Here is a 22,689-nt window from a genome sequence, read left to right on the forward strand (position 1 = left end):
ATGTTTAATAGGTCTATAAATCTATCTAAACAGTGAGAAGAAATCAGTTAACAGGGTCCAACTAAAGGGATCAATCAGTAATTTCATGGCAGACAATTGTGCAGATAGATTGGTCTGTATTAAAGTTTTAGCATGGCAGTTATATTCTGGAGTAGAAATTCGTGCAGTAGAGTCAACATAACATTACTTCATAAAGTTAAAATATGAGTGAGAAAAAGTCCAATGATTATTTTTATATAGACCTAAAATACTATAGACGTGTTTCTGGCAATAACATTTCCTAGACTTAAACCACCATCTTTGCCTTTGAATTTGTGTAGGAAAATCAGTCAGTAGTACAACACCCAAAATTTCTCTTGTAACTTAGTGATGCTGAAACCAACAGAGTGAGGAATGTGGTCAAAATTTTAGAGACATATAAATATGCTCACACTGATGCACTTAAATGTTTGTTCTGCTTATTTTAAGATATTAAGACAGTTAAAGAGCTAACATCCATGTGTAAGTTATCAGGAATTGAAAGTGCATATATAAATAACTTTAATATGAACTAGAATGCTAGGCATCTAATACAAGAAAAATAATATGCTTAATATTATCACAAAATGTGAAAGGGTCATTTCAATGTTACTAAATAGAAAATATTGAAATCAACTTATACCAGTTCAAAAGGAATAGAAAAAATCAATCTTATTTAAAAGAGGCTAATTTAATTACTCTGTTTTCCTGAAAAGGAAAGTAGAACTTCACCTTTAATTATGTATTGGAATTCCACTAGGAGTTCTGTATCTAAACATTACTTGGTAATTTTCATCTATTGTTGAAATATTAATCTTTTCTTTTTTTCCAAAATGTCCAATAATTGTTCCATTAATCAAGGAATAAAATGCATAAGGCAAATGATCTCTTCCTTTCTCTCCACATTGAAAACAGAACAGAAATTGCTTCTTTTTCAGTGATTTTTCTAAATCTAGGTAATGAATATGTTTTGGTATCATTGTTGATCATACTAGCCTATATTTTAAAGAGTTATGGAATATGTATCATACAAATAAAATCAATTTGTTAGTGGTAAATTATACAAAATATATTTCACTGTGGAAAGTTTAATGTTAATTTCAGATGCCCTTGCTATGAATTTATTTATTTCTCTCCCCTTCCCTCAGCCCATCAAAACAAACTCTGTGTTAATTACAAACTTAGTTCTGGCTCGGTACTGACCATGCTTCGCATCTATTTGTAGTCAGCTCCCCAGGACTATACAATTAATGGAATAGAACACTGTCCAGGTTCGGTGCCAATCACTTTTAAAATAAACATCTTTTAACTAAAGTGAACACTGTGCCAATATACATATTTGATTTAGAAAATAATTTTTAAAGTTAGAAAAAATTCTTGGTTTAGTTTCTGTAATGTTCTAACATTACCCAACTCCATTATCCCCTTCAGATTGATGAGTTCCATTGTGGATGGCACTTAATTAAATAAGATAATGCATGTTCTTGTTAATATGAATGGTCTTCCTTATCTCTTAAGAGGAAGTTCACACAGTAAAAAAAATGGTTGCATTAAATAATATTTTTCAGGCTGGTGAATAGAAAAGATATTTAAAGTATAATTTTTTCCAAATAATTATTGTGCTGTACTTAGTTAACTTCATAAGTGGACAAATTAAGATTCTACTTTTGCTCTCTTACCTTCCTTTATGAAATAAACAAAAGGTCTTATGATTCTTACATATGCTGGTCATGTTTATTATACTTATCTTTATAAAAACAAATTTTTCCCTTTTTTAATATAAAAATATTTGGGTACAATCCACAATATCACAATCCAGAAAAGCAAAGATGTTCATAAAAAAGAAAGTCCCCAAATAATTTGTTCTGAATGTTATTACCTAATGTCGTGTCACATTTTCTACCAGATGTGGGTATCAGACAATGAATAAACTCTATGCATTAGAGTCGTAACTTTGAAGAATAAATTCCAAAATAAGAAACTAGGAATGTAGCCACATCCAGAATTTTTTCTTAGTATACTAATTAGGACCCTTTGTTTCTTACACACACAAAAGACATGGATGACATAGTAAGTTTCAAATATGTGGGAAAAAATTCTATAAGAAGAATATGGAAAATGTTCCTGTGATTGCAAAGAACGTCACAATCCGAAATGTGTTCACATGGAGGGAGTTTTATTGGCCCAATAAAAGAAGGTCTTTGCCTTCCACTGATAAAACATGGGATGAAAGGATGCTGCTTCCTAGGAGTAATTTAATGAAAGAATAAATAACACCCATTTTCTGACAAATTTAGACATGCATAAACTAAAGAGAAACAAGGCAAGAGAGAAAGAATGGGATTAATACAGATAAATGAAATGTACAGGTCATTTCAAATTTAAAAGTTAATGATTTTTTAAATATTTTTGAAAAACCTAATAACATACAATAGTTTGAGAAATATGAAAAATAGCTCATTTGAATTTAATTTCCAAATCTTAGCTTCTGTGAGGATGCTAATAGCCTCAAATCAGGCATCCAGACTGATGTTAATTAGTTAATTATGTTCTCAAAGAGAATACAATCTCACGGTGCTATTTCTAAGATATTTTAGAAGGTAATGAGGCTCTGAAGTAACAGTTGAAATGGTGTTAATAGAGAGATAAATAACAGAAAGTATTTGAACGTCTAATGTACATATGGGAAGATAAAAGAATTGTTGTGTAAATATGTGAGGGTTTTTACCAGAGAAGCAGAACCACTATATATATATATTCTTGGTTATTCAACTATTGATACGTTATAAAGATTGACCTCACACAATATTGGGAACTATAGTTAGTTAGGCAGCCTCTGTAAGGCTGTAGTTTTTTTCTGCCTGGTGTTTGGCCTTCAGTCTGCAGGGCTACAGGCAGAAAGGGAAGAAGGTATAAGGTTGGAGAACAGGAAAAGGAACTGGGTGCATGAACTTGAGCTGGAGCCCGCAAAGACAGACTGGGACCTGACGCTTTTCATCTTAGAGCTAAACACACACACCTGGCGCAGGCATCACAGACGTGAAAAGGAGGAGGTGGGTGGTGATGGCACAGCTGCAGGGCTCAGGTACTGCTTACATCCACTGGGTGACCCAGCAGGTAAATAATACCAGGAGGGGGCTTCCCTGGTGGCGCAGTGGTTGAGAGTCCGCCTGCCGATGCAGGGGACACGGGTTCGTGCCCCGATCCCGGAAGATCCCACATGCCGCGGAGCGGCTGGGCCCGCGAGCCATGGCCGCGGAGCCTGTGTGTCCGGAGCCTGTGCTCCGCAACGGGAGAGGCCACAGCAGTGAGAGGCCCGCGTACAGCAAAAAAAAAAAAAAAAAAAAAAAAAAATAATAATAATAATAATAATACCAGGAGGGAGCTGCCACATTACCTGTGCCTCTCTCCCGATCTTCTGAGCATAAGTGTAATGTAAGTGCTACCTCACTTCCCTTTCTCAAATGTCACTGTAGCCCCCGCCCGAACCAGAAATATACAGGGACGAGAATTCCGGGAAACGTTGGCTAGCCCAGCCAAGTTAGCATATTGCCAGGCCACCAGAGGATGCTTAGGGATTATCCAGAAAATGAAATGACAGCATGGTTCTAAGATATATGCTCCAATAAAACTCCTCCAGCTACAAAGCTGAACTGTAGTCATTGAGAGGAGAGGTGCCGTATCACTCAAGAGTGCTGGCAAAACACAAGGCAGACCCAAAAGGTTTAACCAAACAAAGCATAAGTAAGGAAGAGTACACAGAGTGGTGAGCACAGGTAAGGACTAACATGGGAAGATGACACCCAGGAACTAGCCACAGTGGCAAGTCCATTACCACCCAAAATGGCAAGCAGAGGGAACAGCGCCTGTGAGCGAGGGAGTGGTGGCTGAGAGGCGTGTCTACAAGACCTAGAGCCAAGGAAGGCGGCCTCTGTCCAAACTCCAGTCCTGCTAGGACGGACCAGGGGAACAAGCACCGGAATTCTCTCTGCTCCGGGTCTCCACTCATACTCTTTCCTAACGTTGCTGGACCTACTTGGACACCAGGGGGCAAGGAAGCCCAGGGGATGGGGCCAGAGCGGTCAGCCTCCTACAGCAAGCGCAGACAGGAGAAGGGTGAGCATGGATTTGAGTGGAAAAGAGAACAAGCAGCACAAGTGGTCAGTCTAAACCAAAATGGCCTCTTTCATAAGCAAATATCTACATCTATATCTATATAGATACTTGCTTATCCTACTGAAGCTACAGTCCATAACAGACTTGTGTAAATATTACTAAGGTTGACAAATTCCTGGGAAATACTAAATTACTCAAAAGGTATTTGTTCCTAAGAGTCTGTTTCTCTACCATCATGGTGTTTCTTTTTTTTCTTTTTCTTTTTTTTTTTTTTGCGGTACGCGGGCCTCTCACTGCTGTGGCCTCTCCCGATGTGGAGTACAGGCTCCGGACGCGCAAGCTCAGCGGCCATGGCTCACGGGCCCAGCCGCTCCGCGGCATGTGGGATCCTCCCGGACCAGGGCACGAACCCGTGTTCCCTGCAGGCGGACTCTCAACCACTGCGCCACCAGGGAAGCCCCCCCACCATGGTGTTTCTTATTTGCTCTTTGATGTTATGCTCCCTCAGGTACCAGGACACTTGCAGAGCAAGTGCAGACCCTCACGGCTGCCCCCTCCCCCTACTTGGTGCGAGTGTAAGTCACCGACTGTTGGGTCTCCGCTACCTCTCCAATCCCTCCACCCCTCACCCTCGACCATGTCAAACCAAGCGCCTCGCCCGCACTGCCGGGCAGTAGAGGCAGCATCTCTCCGGCCCGTGGGTCTGCTGCCTCTACCCAAGGCCAAGGGTATTGCAACTTCCGCTGAGGGACGCACTACGTACCTGGAAGGAGGGAGGGCAAGAGCCTCGTCCTGCCTGTCATCTAGGATGAGACCAGGTGCTGCCGGCCCAAGGTGAGCCACGCCCCATGCCGAGGCGTTGCGCATGAGCTTCTGGCCCGGTCCCTGATCCAATCAGCGCTCAGGTGGGCCCTAGGCAGGGACCAGGCGGGGGTGAACAGGTGTGCCTGGAGGCGAGTTCGTGGAGCAGGTGACTTAGAACCTGACGGGAAGGCAGGGGAGCTCGACTACGTGTGAGCTGAGGCTCCAAGCCCCCAGAGCATGCTCCACTTAACAAAAATCAAATTCAAAAAGAAAGCCATTCAGAATTCCACCACAGAGCATTAACCCACAGTTGTGGGACCCTCTGCCTGTGGGACGCCGGGCAGCCACGCTGGTCCCAAGACCATGAAGCGAGCCTAGGGAGGGTTTTAGAGTATTTTTTTTCCCTAGAAATTCTCTCAGGGATTTTAACCATGGTTCAAATGAAGCCAGTTTCCTGAAGCGATCTTTTGTGTCTGGAACATCTTACAAAAATATTCATGAAGCGAGGCATAATTGTTGAATGCCTTAGACCTTGAGACAAAGTTTTTCTGTTTTTTTCCCCCTAATTTGGTGATGGGGTTTTCTATTTATTAATTATTCATTAAGTGATGTTTTCTTATAATCTGGCTATATTTTCAGTAACAAGAAATTTTTAACACTGACGTAGGATGAAGAGAATTTTATTTTGAAAGACACTCAGGATTCTTGTGAACCCAGGGTAGCTTTGATAAGCAGTTAGAAGATATTTTACAGAGCTGCAATTTTAATTCCCACTTCTAAAAAAACTCACTATTTTGCTTCTTTCTAGATGTTAAGATTTTGGATTTTTTTATTCTTTCACTGATAAAGTGCATTACTACTCTTGGACAAATATTTGAATCTTTTTTTAATAGAAACACGAAAAATAGAAGATGTTGTGCAAGCATTTCCACAACCTACCTGAGTTTCTCAAAGCTGAGCTATTGGTATCAATTAATTTAATTAGAACTGAATGTCAGTTTCAGTGTGTCTATTTCCACTGGTTTGATAAACTAAAAGGAACTGTCAAAATATTTCCTAGTGTTCTTCGATTTTTAGTTAGTTTAAAAAATTAACAGGAAATCTCTGATCTTGCCTTATAAAGTATGAATTAGCGTAAAATAATTTGATTTTTTTCTTTCCTCTGTTGGAAATTACTTAGGAAATAAGTAATAATAACTATTACTTAGGAAATACTAAATAATTACTTAGGAAATACTTCATTCTTGTAATTCAGTCTTGAATTACAAGATTGGATTATATATATATATCTCAAGTAATTGATTTAAAAGCCTCTGATGTAGGAGACTAAAAGGTATAAATAAGATTAGAGAGGAAAATGCCTTTTGGATTCTTCTATACACATTTAAAATAAAACAAAATTAAAATTCAACCAAAATATTTTGAAACAATGAGTCCTTCTAAATGGGCAGCATTCATGTTAAAATATTTAATCAGAGTATTTCTGAAAATTAGCTGTTATTTAAACCTGCATTTGTATTTCTTAATTTTTACTATATGGATCCTCACCTCCTCTTTCAAAATAAGAAGGTACACTAAAGTGGATAATCAACAAGAAGCGGTAAATAAGTTTAGAAAATATAAAGAGAATTTATTTCATCTAGTAGAAAATGTCTGAGTTTTGTATTGCTTTACATATGTGTTAGGGTAAAAGTTTTTGCCATGTTAAAGCACAGCTTTGAACTATGGGGCTTCCGTTACTTGTCGGGACGACAGAGCAGAGGTGAGATTGTGAAGGGTTATGTTGACCCTGCCCTCAAGAAGGCCCTGGGACAATCTGGGGGCCAACATAGGAAGAACCTTCTATTCAGCTCTATCCTCATTGGCTCCCTCAACTTTCCGCTGTGTGTGTCTGGCCTGGCCTCAATGTGTCCAAAAGTTAAGCCTATTTCTCTGCACCAGCGAGAAATAAAGACTTAAATACACGCCAGCCACTTGCTGGGAATAAAATCTTTATCCTGCTCCCTCTCAAGCTTAGCAGCAACTAAGTTGAGCGATGTCTCTGTGGCCATGACCTGTCAGGGCTCCAGTGAGTCCTCTGGAAAGGAGCGCTAAGTAGTTGGACTGCTATTGTTTGCTGCACCATCCCAGGAGGATTGGTTCAAACAAAACTGAACCTGAAAATAGTCAGTGACAGAAGGAAGTCTGAGTCACACTGATGTTTCCTTAATAGCTCCCCAGGTCTTCTGTTGCTTTCTCTTTTCAAGTTAAATCCTGGAGGTGCCAGATTTTTCCTGAGTTTACACACACTCAGCAGTATTTTAAAGGGAGAGTCTGTGAGGAAACTATTCCCAGAGATCTGTCAAAATTATTTATTGACTATTTTTATTATTTATTTATTTATTTATTTATTTATTTATTTTTGGCTAAGTCGGGTGTTAGTTGCGGCAGGTGGGATCCTCGTTGCGGTGCACAGGCTCTTTGTTGCGGCACTCGGACTCTCTAGTTGAGGCGTGCAGGCTCAGCAGTTGTGGTGCGCAGGCTTAGTTGCCCCGTGGCATGTGGGATCTTGGTTTCCAGACCAGAGATCAAACCTGCATCCCCTGCATTAGAAGGTGGATTCTTTACCACTGGACCACCTGGGAAGTCCCTCATTGACTCTTTTTTAACAGACGTTAGTTTGCTACTATCATAAAGTACACACTGTATGCTAATGAAAATATAATGTTCAAATAGGTATTTATTGCTAGACATTTACGTAGTTCCTTACGTAACGAAGAATTTTTTGCCAAGTGCTTTTCTTAAGTGAGTGCACGGCCTTTTCTACTTCTGGGTTTCATTTGAAGTCATACTTTTTCATCATGACCACCAAAGAGTAAGAAAGGGAGAGAGGAAAGAAGTGCACAGGTGGCTGACTTAGCATTTACCTTGTCGTGATCATTATTGATATAGAACTACACGTTAACACTCCTTTCCAGTTATTCCCAACTCCTCGTGATCAAAAGTTTAGCAGTGAGATGACATTGAAACCTGGTTTTTTCGTATAATTGTTGCATCATTTCTTCCCTACAAAATATGGTTACCATGGGAACGGCAAGGGGATAATCCTGATGTCAAGAGTAAAGAGAAAACGGAGACAGATTAGAACGAGAACATGGTCAGGGTGTGCCTTTTTTCTTTTTTTTTTTTAAAAATGAGAACATGCGGTTAAGTAAGCAGTTTATATATTTTGAACCCTCACGAGTGGATGTTGAATGCTATTTTCTTAAAATGTTCATATTTCATTGGGTTATTTAAATTAAACATCCAGTCTATTACAAATCAAATTTTATAACCAAGGTTCATATGAATGAAGAAGGGAGGTAAATCAGGGTAAAAGAAATATATTCCCTCCACAAAATTTTTTTTTCAATGAAAAGAGCACAGAAGAATATTTATTATAAAATATTCAGTCATTATCAGCTTCTGAATATGTTCAAATACATGCAAAGCCTTGATGGTTAAAAAATAATATTTTCTTCTCTAAAAAATAAAGTCTATTTGGGCTTCCCTATTGGCTCAGTGATTGAGAGTCTGCCTGCCAATGCGGGGGACACGGGTTCATGCCCCGGTCCGGGAAGATCCCACATGCTGTGGAGCGGCTGGGGCCATGAGCCATGGCCGCTGACCCTGCGCGTCTGGAGCCTGTGCTCCGCAACGGGAGAGGCCACAACAGTGAGAGGCCCACGAACCACGAAAAAAAAAAAAAGTTTATTTAAAATTCTGAAAAAAATCATATAATACAATAGTATCATTGGGATATTCAGGTACCTATTGGCCACTTAGAAATCCTATTCATCCCCATGATGAACATCACACTTCACTTTCTTTCAGTGGCAGAGAGATTGCATATAATGGTTAAGAAAGGGTGCTAAACCATATTATCCCAGTTTCTTTGGGTCAAGGATTCAGAAACAGCTTAGCTGGGTGATTCTGGTTTGGGGTCTCTCATGAAGTTGCAGTCAAGGTGTGGGCTGGGCTGCAGTCATTCAAAGGCTTGTCTGGGACTAGGGTTCCCAATAAAGCTCGCTCATGTGGTCCTTGTTTTGGGCAGGAGGCCTCTGTGCCTGCCCAACTTGGGCTTCTTCTCCTCGGGTTGCTTGAGCCTCCTCACAAGATGGCGATGGTTTAGCAAGAATCCCTCTGCCCTTCATGATTCCTCTTAGTAATTTTCCATCCACTGACCCCCTTCACCCTGCTTGTTATAAATAAATCCCTATAAATCCCTGGCTGTCTTTACTGTTTCCAGAGTTAAGCCCCATCACTTTCCCCTATTGCTATAGTCTTGACCCTACCAAAATAAAGTCTTCTTTACCATGTTAACAAGTGTCAGAGTACTTTCTTCTTTAATACCCTTTAGGACAGGAAGAAGTCCTTCGGGAATTTCCTGGTTCCAGTTTGCATCTACAGGTCCACAAAGCCCACGGGTGGCTCCCTTGTCCTTGGCCTGCCATGCTTGGTTGGGGGGTGGTCTTGTCTCTTCTTTCTGCTGCTGGGTCAGGGCAGCTCTGGTCAGGCTATACTCTTCAGCATTTTCCTGTGAGAGTCTGACACCAGGCCCTCCACAGCTCAAATTCCAAGGGCACAGGTCAAACGCTCTAGTTCTCTTGAAGCTTTCCATTACTTGGCTTAAAATGGAGAGGAAACAACTCCTTCCCTCCCTCATTGGAGGATGGGACACACAGCCTCTTCTCTTCTGTACCCTGAAGTTAGGTAGGTTGGCAAATTCAGGCAAAACAGGTTTTGAAGCCACTCCTTTTGCTAGTCTGGCATAGATTAGCCCTTAATGTCAGGGTATTTAGCACCTATGGTTCCCAATCTCCACCAAAACTCAAGGTCAGGGGGGCATGAAAATGGATCCTGTTGGAAAGCCATTCATTGGAAACACTTGTAGGGCATGTACCGTTTCAAAAAGAGTGCCTTCTGGTCTCAAGTTCTTTGCCAGCCAGTGCTAAGATGTGACTCAGGATAAGAAATGTATGCATTACCAACTACAGATATGTTCATTATTGTTTTGTGACAAGACATTTGAATAACAGATATTTTTTCTTGCCCTAGGAGAAATTTCACACTTTTTAAATATGTCTGCTGTTAATTGAAGACAGTAAAATTAGTTCAATATAAACTATAGGTGAATGGGGAAACACAGATATGAAAAGTTAAAAATGATGCAAGAATCAAGTAACAATGTGATAGCAATATATAGGTCACAGAGTAACAAACAACTGATGACGTCTAAAAGTGCTATTGCTTCTAGGGAGCTATTTGTGCTTTTTTTTTTGTTTTTTTTTTTCGGGAAAGTGTCTAACCGCTGCACCACCAGGGAATTCCCAATATTTGTTCTTTAATAACTCCAAATCTAAAGGAACATAGCTCTAATATAGAATTTTAATCCATGCCATAGAAGGTACAGTATTTTTTTTCTTTTTTTACAGATTGTCAGGTCTTCCTAATGCTTTAGAATCACAAACATGGGTAGAAGTTTACTTTTCTGTAAAATCCTACGTTGGATTTCTAGCTATTGAATGCAGAGTTATCTTGCTGTAGAGAAGGGTTCTTTAAGAAATGGGATTCTACCCAGCTAGAAGCCTCAAAGCGAGGGAAAGTAGTGATGGTATTTTAAGACCGCCCTGAACTTGGCCATAGGAGTTCTGACTCTCTGTCCATTAGGGAAGAATTCTGGTTCCTTCTTCCATTGTTGGGTTAATTGTGAGGGTGGGAGTGTCTATCGTGTTATTCTCTACTACAGGACCTACGCACGCCATCAACTCCTCATGATAATGGCTATTTGCTAGATTTTTTTTTGCAGTAAATCAACAGGGTTACCTTACAGAGTGAAAGACCCCCTAAGCAGTCAGCGGGGCTCTGGATCCTGGAAGTGGAAAGGGCAGGCATGAGTGAGGTATTTCTTTTAATTGTCTACAAGTAGGAATCTCTGATCCGAAATGGAGAATAATGGGAAGCTGAGCCTACGAGGGACTCTTACCATGTAGGAATGATATTTTGCTGAAGTGCTACCTTTCTCAGCAAAGAAACACGTACCCAAGTACCTTCTGCCAGGTTTTAAAAACCCTCAGAATCCCTTGTTCTGAGAGGGAGGCACCATTCCTTTGCTGTCAGCGTGTCCCCAGCGAGCAGAATCTAGCTGCTGATTGCAATAGCCCTGACATTGTCCCTTAATAACTGTCGACTGAAGAAAATTGCACAACCTAAAAGTTGAGAATTACGTTTTATTCGGTGGCCTACTGAGGACTATAGCCTGAGGTTCAGCCTCTCAATTAGCTCTGAGGAACTGCAGCAAAGAGTTAAGGGAGGAGCCAGGATATATAGGAGTTTTTGCTGCAAAAACCTGTAGTTGAACCTCGAAAGATTACTGCTAATCACACCGAAACACCCAGACATCCCAACATACTGATTTTAGTGCCTTTCTGTATATGGGAAGATGCAAGTGGCTGGACGCATTGAAATTATTCCTTTGATATGCATCTTAACTATTTAGGGGCAGTACCTTGTTTTTCTCCAACCTGAATTCCCCTCAGGGGGCACCGTCAGGGCTGCAGCTGTGGCAGAATGCTTGATGGTGGGTAACGTTCAGTTTACTGATGGGGCAGGCAACATTTTTTTGTCCACATAATTATGCTCTGGAGATCAGGTATTTGTCACTTCCCAAAGGACAAACCAGCCACCCCTATATCTTAAAGTGGATCTTTTTTTAAACAAAATAATTAATTAATTAATTAATTTTGGGCTGCGTTGGGTCTTCGTCGCTGCACGCGGGCTTTCTCTAGTTTCGGCCAGCGGGGGCTACTCTTCGGTGCGGTGCACAGGCTTCTCATTGCGGTGGCTTGTCTTTGTTGCAGAGCACGGGTTCTAGGCGCGTGGGCTCAGTAGTGTGGCACACAGGCTTAGCTGCTCCCCAGCATGTGGGATCTTCCTGGACCAGGGCTCGAACCCGTGTCCCCTGCATTGGCAGGGGGATTCTTAACCACTGCCCCACCAGGGAAGTCCTTAAAGTGCACCTTTAAGGACTATTCTCAGATGGATGGAGAGAGGAATGAAATACTCATATTTATTTATCAAAGGTGTCTTGAGTCTCTATTATATGAAAAAGTCTCATTCAAGGTACTAGTAGCATAATACGAAGATGAATAAGTCAAAGCATCTGCATTCAAAGGAGAAGAGAGAAGAATTGTTGCAATTCAGGGTAGAGTATGACCTGTGCTGTAAAACCCAAGGTGGGGTTTCTATATAGCCTGACATCGTTTCTGACGGGGTGGATCTGAACATCAACTGATGAGGAGTAAGGTTTTCAATATATAGAAATAATCAGAGGGTGTGTGTGGTGGGTGGGGGGGTGAGATGGAAGAACATTCTAGGCAGAGAGCAAAGCACACGTTAAGGCACAGGGTAGGGACTGTCTGGAGATGGACTTACCCAGCGTGGCCGGGCAAAGTGTAATATGAGGAAGCAGTGGACTGCGGGGCTGGAGAAATGGGTTGGGTCCAACTCTCTCTTTGAATGCCAAGTAACTGAGTCACTCTTTTGTACTTTATGGGGAAGGCAGAGTGAACGCAGAATTTATATTCTGAACAGGAGCAACTTTGGGATGAAAGGTGGCATTATTCACATTTGTGCCGGAACAATGGTTATAACCTGGTACTGTCCTGGGCAAACTGGAACCATGGTGACTCTAGTAATTGGGGAGCTCTATAAGGAGGAGATTTGATTGGGAGGAGACTTCAGTGACTTCATTCCAGAGAACAGGCCCTCCGGGTGGGTGGATGGGAGGGGGGAGGGGTGGGGACACAGGGGTGGGCAGGCCTAGGACTCCTGCACTAGTTCCCTGTGGCTGCCACAACAAAGCATCACATGCTGGGTGTTTAACCCAATAGAAATATCTCCTTTCCTGGTCCTGGAGGCTAGAAGTACAACATCAGGGTGTGTGTAGGGCCATGCTCTCCCTGAAGGCTGTAGGGGAGGATCTTTCCTTGCCTGTTCCACCTCCAGATGTTGGCAGCAGCGCTGGCAATCCTTGACTTGTGGGCACATCACTGCCATCTCTGCCTTCCTGGGGGTCTCCCTGATTGTCTTTACACGGTCTGCCCTCTGCACGCCTGTCTCTTGTGTCTGTTCTCCTCTTATAAAGACTACAATCAAATTGGACGAAGGGCCCACCCTACTCCACTATGACCAACTTAACTACATTTGTGAAGACCCCACTTTCAAACAGGTCACACTCTGAGATTCCAGGAAGGATACTCTTCAATCCAGTACAAGTACCAAACAGGGAAACTCGAATGAGTGGAGGACTTCTCCTGATCCTCAAAGGCAGGAAGGCAGGAGGGAGCAGAATGGCAGTGGGAAGGTGAGAGGGGTGTTGAGAGTGCGGAGTGTTGCTTACGTGGACAGCTTTCCCGCAGGGGCCTAGAGGGGGCTTTTAGCGAGGATGTACGTGAAATATCAGGACAAGGCTGGAAGGCTGCCTGCCGTATCCCCTCCTGCTTCCATCCAATTTTCTCCAGTCTGAGCTCCTCTTCTGCCCTATTCTGGAAGAAGGAAGACGTTTAATACTAGAAATCAAACCAGACTTGAAATTGGGAGATGGCAGTTCAAGTCATGACTCAACTATTTTTAACTTTGTTGCTTGGGCAAGTCAGATGATTTCTGAATCTATTTCCTCCTCCATCAAATGAGGATGCTGAGGATGATCCAGAAAGTTCTTTCTGCCTCTACCAGTTATGACTTTAGGAGGAAGAGGTAGAACTATGCTCTTCTGCCCCTGTTAAGGGGATAGACTTTCAATAGGACCCTTTGACATCACCATCTTTTTTTAAAAAATTAATTTATTTTATTTTTGGCTGCATTAGGTCTTTGTTGCTGCACGAGGGCTTTCTCTACTTGCAGCGAGCAGGGACTACTCTTCATTGTGGTGCCCGGGCTTCTCATTGCGGTGGCTTCTCTTGTTGCGGAACACAGGCTCTAGGTGCACAGGTTTCAGGAGCTGTGGCTCGTGGGTTCTAGAGCTCAGGCTCAGTAGTTGTGGCGCACAGGCTTAGTTGCTCTGCGGCATGTGGGATTTTCCCGGACCAGGGCTTGAACCCATGTCCCCTGCATTGGCAGGCGGATTCTTAACCACCGTGCCACCAGGGAAGCCCACTATCTTTCAGCAAGTGTATCTATCAGACAGTGTTGTCTGTAGCCAAAGTATTGGAATTCAGCCAAGCATGGAGATTTTAATGGTATATTTAGCCACTAGTATCTCTACACTAAAGTTGTTATATTATTCATATAGTTCTCACTATAATTTCAATTTAGTGGTTAAGAGCTCATATTGTGGAGTCAGAGAGATCTAAGTCTGAATGCCAGCTCTGCCGCATAGTGGCTGTGTGACTTTGATAAAGTTATTTACTACTTATACACAAGAAGCCACAGTTTCCTCACCTGTAATGTGGGGATGATGATAATACTGACCTTACAAATAGATTATTGTTAAAATAAAGTAGATAATATACACCAAAAAATATTTAAATGCCTTGCCTGTAAAATATACATTACCTAGTAATAACAATCATTGTGGACCAGGTTTTGTGCATTATCTCAAGTAATCTTCACGACTATTTAATATACTTAATATCAAAATATCAAAACCCCCTCCCCCACTCCCACCCCCCTCTTCAAAGACATTGAAGTTACAACTGAGAAACTTAAGGTCACGTAACCATATGAATTGTCAAAGCTGAGACGCCAGACCAGCTCTGCCAGACTCAGAAGCCCGTGTCTTGATCCTGTCTCCTGGAAGGGTCAGCTCAGTCCACTGCTAGCTTAGTGCTTATCAAGTCCTGCTGATGGCCCCCAGCTGGCCTTCTTTAGATCATATAAGGAGACACCAGCCCCCTGATACTCCAGTCTGTCCCATGTCTTTTCCTTCTGAACGGCTTACCACAAGAGGGGTGGGTTGAAAAGTTTGCTTCTTTTCTAATTACCACTTACGATTATCACTGAGCTCTTTGACCATTCTATTTCAGTCAACATTAACTGTGATTAGATATTTGAGAATTGAGTTGTATCTAAATTAGGGTAACAATAATGGTAGGGGTTGAGTAATAAATTCAACTAAGAACTGAAGATGACAGAAGGCCTGGTGAATCACATATAACAAATGACATCAACCTTATATATACTATTCAGTCATACAAACCAATTGAATCACCTGACAATCCAATTTTTAAATTATTAACCATTGTGTGTTTAGATGAGAATTATATATTCAACATTTATAGGAATTAAGATCAATTACTTGCATTTTTTTAAAGCTAACAGCTTAACTGCGGTATAATTCAGCTACAAATTCACCTTGGAACAACTTTAAGACTTTTTTCCCTAGCCTTGTTTCCTCCTTAAAAGGTCCATACTATTCAAGAAATACAAGTTTTAAAGCCAACAATTATTAAGTTAGATTTTTTTTTCCAACAAAAGGTTTCACATATTTATTACTGAGCTACATAGCAGTGGTGAGGAAAGATCAAGAAAAGAGGAGAGAGCCATTCCATTTCTCCCATCAAACCCAGGCAGCTGTTCCAGACACTAGTGACCTGATATGGTAAGAAGCAATTAACCTTGATAGCGTAAATGTGTGCCACTTCATATGTGAGGCTCCTTACAGACCCAGCTTGGTTCTTCTCCAATGCCTTGTATTGGAGTTGTACCTGATTTTATTACCAGTTTTCATTGGAATCCACTGGAGAATGGGACGATTCTGCTTTTGTTTCTTGGCCAGGAATCGCTTGATCCTGAAGTCTTGTGGGAAGACATGGCGAGGACCAAATTCAACCGCACATAGGATGGCGGACAAGAGAAAAGAGCTTAAGTTAGATTTTTTTTTTTTTTTTTTTTTTTTGCGGTACGCGGGCCTCTCACTGCTGTGGCCTCTCCCGTTGTGGAGCACAGGCTCTGGACGCGCAGGCTCAGCGGCCATGGCTCACGGGCCCAGCTGCTTCGCGGCATGTGGGATCTTCCCGGACCGCGGTACGAATCCGTGTCCCCTGCATCGGCAGGCGGACTCTCAACCACTGCGCCACCAGGGAAGCCCTAAGTTAGATTTTAATGATACTTTAATCACTTTTCTTTGATGAAAAGAGAAATAAAAATGTTCCTGTTGCTTCTCATTGGCAAAAATCCAATTTGCTGTTATTGCTATATGTTGGGACGGGTCAGCCAATTTCCAAAGAAATGAGTCAAGTCACCAACACGCAACTTTATGTCACACTACCTTGGAATTCGGCGGCGCAAACAATAGTGAACTATTCCTGCATAAAACCCCACTAACAAGGACTAAATGGAAAAGCAGATGGCTTGAAACAAGGAATAGGTTTTCTTTTAATAAGCACATTCTACCGTTAAGCTAGACAAGGTGTGGGGAAGGGCTTCCCTCCCTGGCCCTGCTCTGGCGCGCGTGCTCGCCCGTCCCTCCCTCCCCGCGGGGACCGGGCCCGGGTCACCGCGCCAGGTGAGCGGACCTCGGCCGCGTGGAGGCCGCCGCCTGACCGCAGGGACAAGGGCAGGGCCGGCGGCCGAGGGCCGAGGACATCTTCCTTTCCGCGTCGGCCCGGCCGCCGAGGAGGGGAGGCTGCAAAGGCAGAGGCAGCACCGGACAGACCGCCGGGCCAGCGGGCGCGGGCGGGGCGCGCCCGGCAGGCAGATGCCGGGACTCCGACTCCAGCGGGGGACCGGCCCCCCGGCCCCGCCCCGCGCGCCCCTACCCCCGCCCCCGCCGGCCCGCCCCCCGCGCCGACGCCCGCCGGCGCCGCGGGCCGAGTGGTGGGCGCGTAGCGGCCGGCTCGGCTCCTCGACTGCGGCTCCAGCTCGGGCCGGCGCCCGGCGCGCCCCTCCTGGAGGAGGAGGAGGAGGAGGAGGAAGGAGGCGGGAGGAGGAGTTGCGGGAAGGAGGGCCGAGCGCGGCAGTCGCGCCGACGCTGGGCGAGGAAGCGGAGCGGGCGGCCGCCGGGTGAGCGTCTGCGGAGCCGAGTTGGAGGCTGGGTCCGGGCTCGGCTTCCCGCCCCCTCTCCTCGGCGGCCCGGGGAACCGGCCGCGGCGGTGCCCCTTCTCCTCCGGCCGGCGGGGCGGCTCCGGCGTGGAGGGGGTCGGGGAGGCCGCCCGACGGGGAGCGGCGAGGGTCCCGGCGGCGTGAGGCCCTGCGCGCCTCCGCGGGTCCGCGGGCGGGGGCCGGGCCGGCGGGGAGCGGCGTCCGGGAAGCCGGGCCGGGGAGGGCCGAGGCCTGCTTCCGCCGCGCGCCGGCCGTACCCCTCGGCCTCTCGTCCGCCGCGCGCGCCGGGCCCGGGCCGCCGCCTTTGTTGCCCGCAGTCCGCCGGGGAGAGGCCGGGGCTCGGCAAGGCCTGGGGCGGCGGCGCGGGGCCTGCGCGCTCCGCAGCCCCTCGGCCGCGCTCGGACCCCCGGGCTGGAGGCCGGCGGCCGCAGGGCGGGCTGGGGGCCGCAGGCCGCGCCCGTGCCGTTCCCCGGGGGGTCGCGTCGGGCGGAGACCCTGGTCTGTTCCGCGCGTGGAGGCGCCGCCGGACCCTCGCGGGCTCGCGCGGGCGTGGGGACTGGAGATGTCAAGCCGGCCCGGAGACGGGCCTTGATTTTCAATTTGCTTCAGGTGTTGACAACTTCAGGTACACCTTTGTGGTTCATTCTGGGTCAGAACTACTGACATTTCTCGGGGGCAGGTCCTGGCGCAGAACTTGGAATGTGTGCGGTCGTCTGTAGGCCACCTTAACATTTAGTCGGAATGTGGAATTTTGGGTTGCCATCCGTACTTTTTGGAATTCAGGGCCAGGTGGGAATATGTGGCAGAGCTCAGGCTTCCGGTAATGAAATATATGAATGTTGAATTCAGTTCAGCAGATGTTTCTTGAACGTCTACCCCGGAAAAGGCGATATGCCGCTTTACTGGGTATGAGGACAGAGAACGTAGTAATCACAGTTATAATGTGAATGGTTTCCGAATGTGTGCTTCGTGGACCGTGTTCCTTGGAATAAAGATATATGTGTATTCAAGCAAAAGTAAACTGTCATCTACTTCAAGATGAAATGTCTGAGGTTTTCTCAACCATAGTAGGTGTACATTTATCCTGACTTTTTTTGTTAACCTAACAAATATCACAACATAAAATCTACTTAGCTTACTTGAATGAATGAATTTGAAGTGGACTGTTTAGTGCTGTGGGGAATCAGTTTTGTTTAGAAACGTGAACGGCGGTTGTTTATCAAGTTTCACAGAGAAAACCCGAAAACATAGCCTGTGATCCGTTCCCCATGCTTTCTTATTTATTTCTCAGTGTCGCATCAGTTAGCATGGATATGGTAAGTTTCGGAAGCCATTCCAGAATATACAGAGCAGAATATGTGGCCTCAGCCCTCTGGTTCCGACATTGTCCCTAATGTTTCCTTGTTGCCTTTGGGGAAGCTGGCCCACTGACCTTGGGCTTAACTAGGACACTTAGAAGACCTCACCTGTGACTTGGCAAGTGCCTTCCACTGGTCTGGGTACGATCACCCAGATTATTCACCTGGACCTTTACCCTTTTTAGAGCTCCCTTCATCTCTTCTGAAACATTTTTTCCTTTTTTTTTTTTTTTTGTGATCTTTAAATACCTCCTGAATTGATGGGAAGTACATGGCACTGCGCCTTGCCCTTCTTTTAGTGGGAAGATGGGCAGGCCTTAAACGCGGCCTCTGCAGGATCCAGGGGCACACTCTTGGTGTCACCTGGCACCCTCCCCATAGCACCTTGCAGGGAGTGGCAGAGAAAGGGTTTGGGTGCCACTGACCTGGGCTGCAGCCAACCTGGGCTGTGCCATGACCTGGGAGGGAAACTCAGCGGTACTGAATGGATTCCTACTCATCTCATGGTCCTGAGTGCTCCTTTAAAAAAAATTTTTTTTTTAAATTTATTTATGTATTTGGTTGCACCAGGTCTTAGTTGCAGCACGGGCTCCTTAGTGGCAACATGCGAACTCTTAGTTGCGGCATGCATGCGGGATCTAGTTCCCTGACCAGGGATTGAACCCGGGCCCCCTGCACTGGGAGCACAGACCCTTAACCACAGTGCAACTAGGGAAGTCCCTGTGTGCTCCTTTAATGGCCCTCTTCTTAGGGAACAGAAGAAAGCATCTTCTTAAGCCTGTCTTGTTGGGTAATGTCACTCTTCAGAGAAAACTCTGGTAGTTTTCTCCATTGTGGTCAGTTTTCAGGAAACTTTGTGTTACTAACATTATCTTTTATTTTGCTCATAGAAGTGCCTGTGTGATCTTATTTAAAAGTCAAACCATACTCCAGAATAGGGAACTGTTACGCCCATTTCTGAATTTGTGGCAGTTACTGTTATCACTAGCTTAAAAATACGCAGTCATGGGCTTCCCTGGTGGTGCAGTGGTTGAGAGTCCGCCTGCCGATGCAGGGGACATGGGTTCATGCCCCGGTCTGGGAAGATCCCACATGCCGCGGAGCGGCTGAGCCCGTGAGCCATGGCCGCTGAGCCTGCGCGTCCGGAGCCTGTGCTCCGCAACGGGAGAGGCCACAACAGTGAGAGGCCCGCGTACCGCAAAAAAAAAAAAAAACAACAAAAAAACCCGCAGTCATGCAAAATGGATCGGTGCACACACACATAAACACACAAATATACTGAAGTATGAGGTCAAATACCCCACGTTATTTATAATCTCGAATAACGAATGGGTGTGTATGCATCTATTTTGATACTTAATAAGGGTAGGTAGGTAAATGACCTAGAGTTAAACAGATTACCTTTTGCTGTTTTCTGCTTGTTGCATTTTATGGGAAATGAAGATTGTCTATTTCAGTTCTCTGTCCTCATCCCTGACCTCTTCCACTTTTGGAAATGACACATCTGTGGCGCCTGGGTAATTTTGTAAAATTATTGCTTTTGCAAGGGAGAAATTTATAATATTCATATGTGTCATAAAAGGGGAAACTTTCTTGTATGACTAGCTTGATTGAAAGAGTTGTCCAGGTAGAGAAAGAGAGTAACAGCAGTGGGACATGTTTTCAAGTGTATTGAGAGTGAAATTGTCATTAATATTTTTATGGTTAATTTATTATGCTGCACAACAGGTTGGTTTAGCTAGTAAGTAGGGAAGGCTTTTGGACCGAGGGCACATTTTACCTTAAACCAACATCAGAGTCATCTTTGATGATTCATACAAACATTACGTTTTACTTTGTTGTGACGTTTGTTTTGGGTGGCCGTTGGTCTCGTTAATGTTTGAAGAATAGACAGACTTAGATAAAGTCATTTAAGACTTCCATTCTCCCTTTGCGCACAGAGGACGTTTCAGAGGTGTTAGATCTTTAGGGAAGAGTGTACATTCCTAACTTTGTGACCTTGAACCCATTATTTAACCCCTCTGAGTCTTATTCCTCATGTGGCACTAAGGTGGGGATAATCTGTCAGAGTTACTGTGAATACATGTACATTTTGTTTAAAGTAAAATCCAAACTCTTTACCATCGACCACAAGACTTCTGCCTGGTTCTTCAGCGCATTTTGAACAACCCTCTCTCTGCCTTAGCACAAAGGTGTGGTCTAGCCTTTCTGTTCCTCAACATTCCAAGCTGCTTCTGGCTTCCTCCCCTTTGACAGTTTTCCTAGACTGCTCTTCAGTGGCTCCCCCTGTGGTTGGTTCATTCTCAGAGAAGCCTTCCCTAACCACCCGTCCTTCCAGCTCCTTCAGTAATCCCATTTTATCAATTCGTATGTTTCTGATTCAACATTCATTACTGAGTTCCTCGTGGAGGGCGTGGGCTGTGGTCTTTCTCCTTTGTCTCCCTCACACATGGCATGGAGCCTGGCCACTGAGTGGGGATTTGGTGTACAGAAAGCACTTGTAGCTTTTACACGGTTGTCTGCACGTTAAAGGCAGAGATGTGCTGGCTGGATCTTAGACAGCCGTTGGGTTTTTTGTGTTTTTTATTTATCCCTGGCTGAGTTGATCTGCTCAGCTGAATAAATCATAGCACTGATAAGGACAAAGTTCTTGAAACTACATGGCCCCAAATCCCCACACAGGGAGAACTACATCTTCTTGTAGAGCTGCAGTGTGTGTCTGAATTCACTCACATGCCCCACTGGCTGGTTGTGAAGATGCACAGGCCTCTTGTTGCTTCTGGAAGCACAGTTGAGTGTGAGGAGAGTAATGGCCCCAGAGCACATTTCCCTTGATGCTGCTTTACAGAGCTTAGCAAGGTAAAACTTCAGTTGTTTGGAACCTCTGGCATCCTCAGAATTAAGCAGGAAGGAAGAACTCGTTAGGAATTAGACAAGCCAGAGACCTGGTTGACTGACTGCAGCTGGTGAAGGCAGTCTCTCATAGGGTTGCAGATCGAAGTTTGAATTTCAGCACTGTGATTTTGTAGGATAGGTTTTTAAAATAAAATCAAAGTCTTATTTGTCTTATCTGTAAAATAATCATGGCGCCTTCCTCAACATTGGTGTAATAATTGAGATAATGCATGTAAATGTATGAGTTCAGTGCCTGGCCTGTAACAGGTGCTAACAGTAATAATTAGTTTAAAATGTACTGTGATTAGTTAAAAGGAGTATTCTGGTTAATCAGCAATATCTGCATAAGACTTGGTTTTTTTTGTTGAGGAAGCCCCGTTTGGGGAAGGGGTGTGAGACCAAAGAGACGAGAAAAATGGACATAAAAGAGGAAGGAGAATGGGAGTCTACAGAAGTATTACTGGTGCAGCTACTAGAATTGTGAGGATTACACATGGGTGCAGTGTAAGCAGCGGTGGGTTGACTGGCCCTGGGTCACTGTGGTCAGTTGGTGGGAAATCTAGAACAGAAAGGTACTGCATGTGGCCACCTGCAAGGCCCTGGGCGCTTGTTCTCCTACTGATTGTTTTAATATTGTCTTATCACTCTCAACAGCCATCACACTGAAATTTTTTCTTAAAATTATTAAAAGGGCATCACACTTGGAGACTATGTTTGGGGAGCGGTGGCTATCCCATTGTCCTTGGGAGCCGACTCTTGAGTAGTAGAGAAGAAGGAAAGAAGAAAAGACCACATCTCTCTGAAGGCCTGGGAGACGAAGTTTCCTGAGCATCAGTAAACCCTGCAAGCGTCACTATGCCGTCCTGAAATCTTCCAACAGGTAAATTTGATCATTGAAGAGGCATCTGTCTATATACAGCATGAGATTATATTTAACATACACACTTGTGTTTAAAGTGTCTCTTTTAAGAAGGCAGAGGAATATATGACTCCTATTAGATAAAATTTCTATCAAAAACAATTTTAAGACTTTAATGTTACTCTTTAGAACTATTTAGAAAAGATGTATTCAGCATGTGCTCTAGATCACCTATTACTCGGTGCTGCTTGCTATTGTACTTAGAGTGATAGACATTATTCTGGCCACACCAATGACACACTGGGTGGTGGAAGCAACAGGGTTAACACACTTTTAAAGTAAGATGAATTCTTACTGGTAGACTTGTTATTTCGTATGATTTTCCTTTTGTTTAGATGTTTATAATAATGAAGGTGTTTGTTATTAAACCTGAGTTTGGGTTTTAAAGGAAATATCATCCCTCTGACAATAGTCATTTTTGTCTGTTGACATTGCTTTTAAAGTAAAAAAAATATATATATATATTTAAGGAATAACATTATTACCAAATATCACTGACTGTCAGAATATGTAAGCATG

The 22,689-nt window shown here is 44.1% G+C and overlaps 1 protein-coding gene across 3 annotated transcripts in view; it reads left to right on the forward strand.

Moving 5' to 3' along the window:
• Positions 1 to 16,761: 16,761 nt before the first annotated feature.
• The window catches only part of SOCS6 (suppressor of cytokine signaling 6), a 35,112-nt gene continuing 29,184 nt past the window's right edge, over positions 16,762 to 22,689 (forward strand). The window contains exons 1-2 of one of the 3 annotated variants that reach the window (XM_060119377.1): positions 16,762 to 16,959; positions 21,943 to 22,131. The gene's annotated coding sequence lies outside the window, so the exon portion shown is untranslated. Of the gene's footprint in view, positions 16,960 to 17,443; positions 17,624 to 21,942; positions 22,132 to 22,689 lie in introns of those variants that run through there. The other 2 variants (XM_060119378.1, XM_060119379.1) reach the window with 2 other exon arrangements.

Source organism: Mesoplodon densirostris, chromosome 15 (genome assembly GCF_025265405.1).
Source record: "Mesoplodon densirostris isolate mMesDen1 chromosome 15, mMesDen1 primary haplotype, whole genome shotgun sequence".
Classification (NCBI taxonomy): Eukaryota; Metazoa; Chordata; class Mammalia; order Artiodactyla; family Ziphiidae; genus Mesoplodon; species Mesoplodon densirostris.